Here is a 6000-nt window from a genome sequence, read left to right as displayed (position 1 = left end):
TCGTGGTGAAACGGTGCCCGGCTGTTTGCCGCAACCGGGCACCCCTGAAGATATCCTTCCGAGCTCTTCTTCGGCCCCGCTGCGCACCGGCCATCACGTCCAGCGTTTCGGTCATCTTTGTGTGGACTTCGAGGAGCTCCGCAAGAGGAAAGGGTCCCCCAGCGGCAGCAACATCTTTGGACCACTGAAGCCGAGGAAGTACATCGCCGTTGACGTGTAAGTATCGTACCATTGTGGCTCCTTGTGTGCTGTTTTTCATCTCCTGACGTCAGTTCTTCAGGGCTCCTTCCGTCGAGGCGGTTGCGCCTCCTGAGAAACGGCCTCCTCCTTCCTCGACTCCCCCATCGACCTTGAGCGTTCCTGGTCTGCTTACCGCCCCTGGAGCAGGGTCGGTTGGGGGAGTATCTCCGCCTTCACGGCGCGCTGAGCCCGCGGCTTTGTCACTCCTCCCCCACGGTCTGGCATGGAGCCTGGTGGGCGTGCCCAAGACCCCTCCTTTGCTCATAGACAGCAGCTGGTTGGCTTCGATCTTCGACTTCTCTTCATGCAGCGTGCCCCGATCAGCTCGGGCTTCTCGCGAGGACTGGCTGACGTCGGGTGCGGCGTCAGCCCCCAGCCCCCTGCCGGGAGGTGGCGCGCCACTTGGCACCCCGCCCGCTGCCCCGGAGGTGGAGGACGAGGTGGGCCGAGCATTCGAGCTCGAGCACGGGCGGAGCGTAGTTCGTCACGAGCTCTTCCAGGAGGCGATGGGCGCGATGAGTCGACTGGGTGAAGAGCTCACTGGTGTTGACTCGCGCCTTGAGGCTGAAGGTCTCCGGCTGGTGGAGGAGCAGCGCAAGCTGAAGGTGGCCATCAACCTCGGCCGCTATCAGCGTGATCTTGAGAATGCGAAGGCCGAGGCGTCCCTCAAGATTGCCCATGAAGCCCACTTGCGAGCCTTGGAAGAGGCTCGCGAGGCTGACTGTCGTCGCGAGGCTGCAAAGAAGCGCGCGTGGGAGCTCCAGGCCTAGAGCGCGTCCCTTGAGCAGCAGGTGGAGGCGCGCAGGGCCGCTCTTGCATCGCTGAGGGGGACGCCCGCGGAGGATGAGGAGGTCCGGAAGCGTAGCGAGGCGCTAGCCCTGGAAGCCGTGGAGCGCAGCCTCGAGCTCGAGCGACTGGAGACGAGGGAGCGTCAAGTTGCTCAAGCAGAAGATGCCGTTGGGGCTCGCGAGGCCAGAGTCGAGGAGGAGGTCAATCGCCGGGTGGCCGAGGTTCGCGCAGACCTGGAGGGTAGGTACGACCTGAAGCTGAAGCTCACAGGTACGGAGGATGCGGGCAGGGTCGCTGCCCTCAGGCCCAGGTTGGATGAGGCTGAAAGGCGCGCGGAAGCCACGGCCGCCGCCCTGGTTACGGCGCAGGCGGACTTGGCCTCCGCCCGCGCCGAGCTGCGTTCCTTTCAGAGGCGGGTTGATGACGCTGAGGCCGTCGCACGGCAAAACATGGAGGAAGTGCTCCAGCGACGAACGCTGGAGCGCGAGCATGCCCCTATGCTTCAGGATCTCCGGAACAGGGACAATATCGCCCTGGGCCATATTTGCGATGTGGAGGCGCCGGCCCCTCACTCGAATGATTATGCCAGCCATCTGACCTTCTTCACTGAGGTGGTGACGCGTCTGGAGGCCCGATCTGCCAGAGCTCGCCAGCTTGTGGAGGAAAGGGGTCGTGGCCTGCTTGAGCGTGCTTTCTCCCGTGTCTTCAGCCACCTCCTGAATGTCGACCCCAACTTTGATTTCGACGCCGCTATCGCCCCCGTACCCACGGCTGTCCGGGGCGACCTAGCGCGTTGGGTTGAGGACAATGTGGACGCATTGGTTAGGGCCTTCACTTCGGAGGATGACGCGGTGGTGGTCATCGCAGACGAAGGCGACGTGGTTGACGACGGTGACGGGGGCGTCGCCGATGACGGCGACGATGCCGATGAACACGACGACGACGCGAGTGATGAATCCGCGGGTGACGCAGCGAGCGACATTTCTGGCTGATCCCTTGTTCTCCTGTCATTTCACCCTGCGCACAAACTCGGGCGTGTCCCTTGGGAAACTTGTAAGAGCATTTTGAGAGGGGGAGCCCCTCATGTAAGCAAACTGCAGTTTTTACTCTCCTATGCAATGTGAGTTTGTGTCCTCGTGAGCTCATGAATCCGGGTGCGAGTTCTTTGTCGTGGTTTACCTTAGTCAGTGCCAGCTTTGAGCTGGGTCGCGACGCGTCGAGTTTCTGAGAACCCTGCGGAGCTCGTCACCCCGTCAGAAGGGGCCCCACTAGAGGTGAGCACCAGTTGTAGTGCTAGCGCGCGCTTGGCATGCGCGTGCTTCGCGTAGTCCTGCTCGCGAGGAGCTCGTGAGGGGAAGGCGACGGACATGAGTCCCGGACAAAACGAGATCCAGAAGGCAAGAAATTGCTTTGAACGAGAAAAGGCTCCCCCCGCGCGCGTCAATAAAAATTCAACTTCAACTCAAATCTAGATCCAGAAGGCAAAGCTACTTCAACTCAAATCCAGATCCGGAAAGCAAAGCTACTGAGAAAGAGATCCAAAGCAAAAGGCCGCGTCCGGCACCTAGTCTAGTCTTCTGGTCTTCAAGTCTTCTCACCAGCGCGGAGCTAAGTGCTGCCACTAGGCGTGGGAGGGAGCCCCAGGGCCTGAGGCCGGCACCCCTGAGACTCCGGGGCGTGTACAGCCCCAACTCATTATTACATGAGAGTGTCACGGGTGGCGAGCTTCACAGGCACTGGGCCTTCTTCACAGGTACCGGCCTTGCTTCATATCGCCTGACGAGGGCCCCGCCTTGCGCCACCCTCGACCTCCTCTGAGCCGACCGGTCACCAGGACGACACAAAGGAGGGAAAGAGGACGCCAGCGGTTCCCTCGGCGACCACAGGTCCTCTGCCGGGGGATGGGTTGTCGAGGCCTCCCCGGCAGAGGGCCTACCTCCGAGTGTCGCCAGGCGCCGCGCGCCGCGGGGAGGGGCCTTGCTCCTGGCTCCCTCCCGGCGGCCCCCAGGGTGTCTCCCTTTGGAATGGGTGCCGCCCTGCTAGGGTCGTCGATCGATGCTGCAACCTGATTCATCTGCAGCCCATGGTTAGCATAAGCATGTTCCTGAGAGATTAGCAGTACCATGTAGTTGCCGTTGCCGGCGCGATCGTTGTGGTTCTCCGTTGGTTCTTGGAAGGCTTCGGCTCCTAGCGCCCCCTCTCCCCAATCTTCTCCAATGAATGAGTCGAGGTCGTCCTCTGGTGCGTACCCTTGACCCATCATGCGGGGCACGTAGGCTTCCGGGGCCGTCACCCCGAATACCTCGCCATGGTGCCCCACGCTCCATGTTGCTTGGCCCAGGGTGGCGTCCTGAGGATGGTAGCGTGGCATCCGGCTGGGACCATGAAGTGCGACGCTTGCGTTCGTGCTTGTCGCGGGCGGCATGGGGGAGTCAGAGCCCCCTACGCCACTGGCCGTGCTGATGTTGATGAAGCCCCCGGGTGTAGTTGATGGCACACGGATGTGGTGAGGTTCACCGCGCGGCCCTGCAGTGGCCCGAGGAGGAAGTCGATAGCAGAAGGGTGGTGCTCCCGACACCGCTACATCCAGCAGCTCGGCAACACGCTCCAGCAGCGTATCCCAGCCGCTCTCCATCAGCCTGCATCACAGCAGCTCCCTTGCCACCGTGAGTGCCGCCCGCATGTTTGCTTGCTCCCGCCGTGAGTGCAGCGCCGTTGCTGCAGCATGACTCGCCGCTCTTGCCGCAGCTCGTACTTGCCGCGGGGTGAGGGTGGATGACGCCTGGCCGCGCTGTCCGCACCCGGTGGAGTTTGGCGGCGCTCGCGCCGCCTGTAGTGCGGGGTCGAAATCTTCATGGGCAGGCGGCGCTGTCCGGGCTGGCCAGGCTGCCCAGCGATCGGAGCCAGCCCTTGAGTCGCCGGACATCGTGGTCGTCGAGCGTCGACGAGCTGGTTGGTGGAGAAGAAGCTCCGGCGCACCCCTACCTGGCGCGCCAAATGTCGGATGTGGGGTTCTGGCAAACCCTTAAGGTTCGAACACTGGGGTGCGCGCGAAGTCTTTCCCTCCTACCGATCTACGCCCTAGCTCGCTAAGATCTCGCGGACGAACTCGACGAACTCGCAACACAGAAAGACACGAGATTTATACTGGTTCGGGCCACCGTTGTGGTGTAATACCCTACTCCAGTGTGGTGGTGGTGGATTGCCTCTTGGGCTGATGATGAACAGTACAAGGGAAGAACAGCCTCCTGAGGTTGAGGTATTCTTGTGGCTAGGCTCTCGATCGGGTTGGATAAAGCTAAGATGAGATGCCCCTCCACAATGGTGGCTAGCTCTACTTATAGAGGCCCTGGTCCTCTTCCCAAATATTGAGCGGGAAGGGAGCCAACAACGGCAGGCAAATTTGAAGGGGGACAGTTAGTATAAGCTATCCTGACAAAAGCGGTCTCCGCCTGCGAAAAGCTCTGGTGGTGACACTGCCTTGGGCTCCACGATGACCTCCGTCTTGCCGTCCTCCTGGTCTTGGTCTCGTTGCACAAATATAGAAACCTTTGCCTGATGCCTCGGTACTCTTCGCCTGCGCTGGCCTCCTTAGCACCAAAGAGGAAATAAGGACGCTGCGCGCGCTGGCGCCCGCCTGGTGTCGTTCGTCATGGCTCACGTCACGAGAGCCTCGTGAGGTTTTGCCCCGCCTTGATATCTCCGCTCCTCATGAGCCTGCCTGGCTGGGCTACTCCAGAGGAGGTCTTGCGTCGTCCGCCTTGCGAGGCTTGGACCCTCGCGAGGGTCTTGGATGCCTTGTCGATGAAGATGGGCCGTATGGACTGCTAGCTTAGCCACGCCGTGGGCTGCAGGCAGGTAAGTCTGGGGACCCCCGTTCCCAGAACGCCGACACTCGCGAGGCCAAGAGGAGCATCGCCACGTGGAATCAGCCCCCATGGCCCCGCTGGCTCCGGAGGTGCCGGCACTTGGCGCGGCTGATGAGGTCCCAGCTGGTCCGGAACCCATGATCTCCCGGGTCCTGGTGACGAAGTCGCCTCCTCCCACTACTGCGCCTCCACTCCTAGGTTCTTCTGCTCCTGCTGCTGTTCTAGAATGCGCTCTTTCGGAGATGACCCAGCTGTAGGCGGATCTCCTGAGCGCGGACCCATGCCTTGTGGCCGGGCGCCTGGAGCTGGCCTCAGGCTGGCTCCACTCCGACTTGGCTGTTCGCGCGGCGCTGGGTCGGGCCGCTGCGGCTTCTGAGAAGGAGTAGCAGAGTGCCGCCACCGCTGCAGGCGATCGCGAGGCGGCACTGAAAGACGCCAAGGCCGCCCGTGATCGCTGCCAGGTGCTGGAGGACGAGCTGCAGAGTCTGCGCGACAAGCATGCCGAAAAAGCACGCTACCGCCAAGCAAGGGAGGAGGAGATGAAGGCCCGGGAGGACGCCGTCAAAAACCGTGATGCTGAGCTGGCGGAGTTGGGGAGGACGTAGGCCGCCGAGCGCAACCGGTTGGAAGAGCTGGAGCGGAAGGCGACGGCGAGGGAGGCCAATCTCGATGCCAAGGCGCGAGTCCTGGCTGAAGACCGCGTGGCCTTTGCCGATCTCGAGAAGAGATCTCGCCAGGCGCTGAAGATGTTGTACGAGCACGGCCTGGAGAAGTCGCTTGCCACTGACGAGGACGGCCCCGCCCAACTGCTTCCTCTCTTGGTGGAGGCGCTAGAGGAAGTCATTGATGGCGTTGGTCCCATGGCGGAGGCGGAAGCTCGCGTCCTGTCTTCAGCTGCGCTAACCCCCGTCTTCAGCCACCTGCACCTTCGCGACCCCAGTGCGTGCCTTGACGAGCTGCTGGAGCCTGTTGCTGAAGATCAATGCGAGGCCGCCGCCGCAGCCGTGCAAGGTCAGGTGGAGGCCCTGCTGAAGAAGTTCCGCGGCTTTGTCTCCGCTCCTCTGTCCGGCGACGCCACCGATCCTGCGGCGGGTGGTGAAGA

This window comes from Aegilops tauschii, chromosome 3 (genome assembly GCF_002575655.3).
Source record: "Aegilops tauschii subsp. strangulata cultivar AL8/78 chromosome 3, Aet v6.0, whole genome shotgun sequence".
Classification (NCBI taxonomy): Eukaryota; Viridiplantae; Streptophyta; class Magnoliopsida; order Poales; family Poaceae; genus Aegilops; species Aegilops tauschii.
This window is presented reverse-complemented; position numbering follows the sequence as displayed.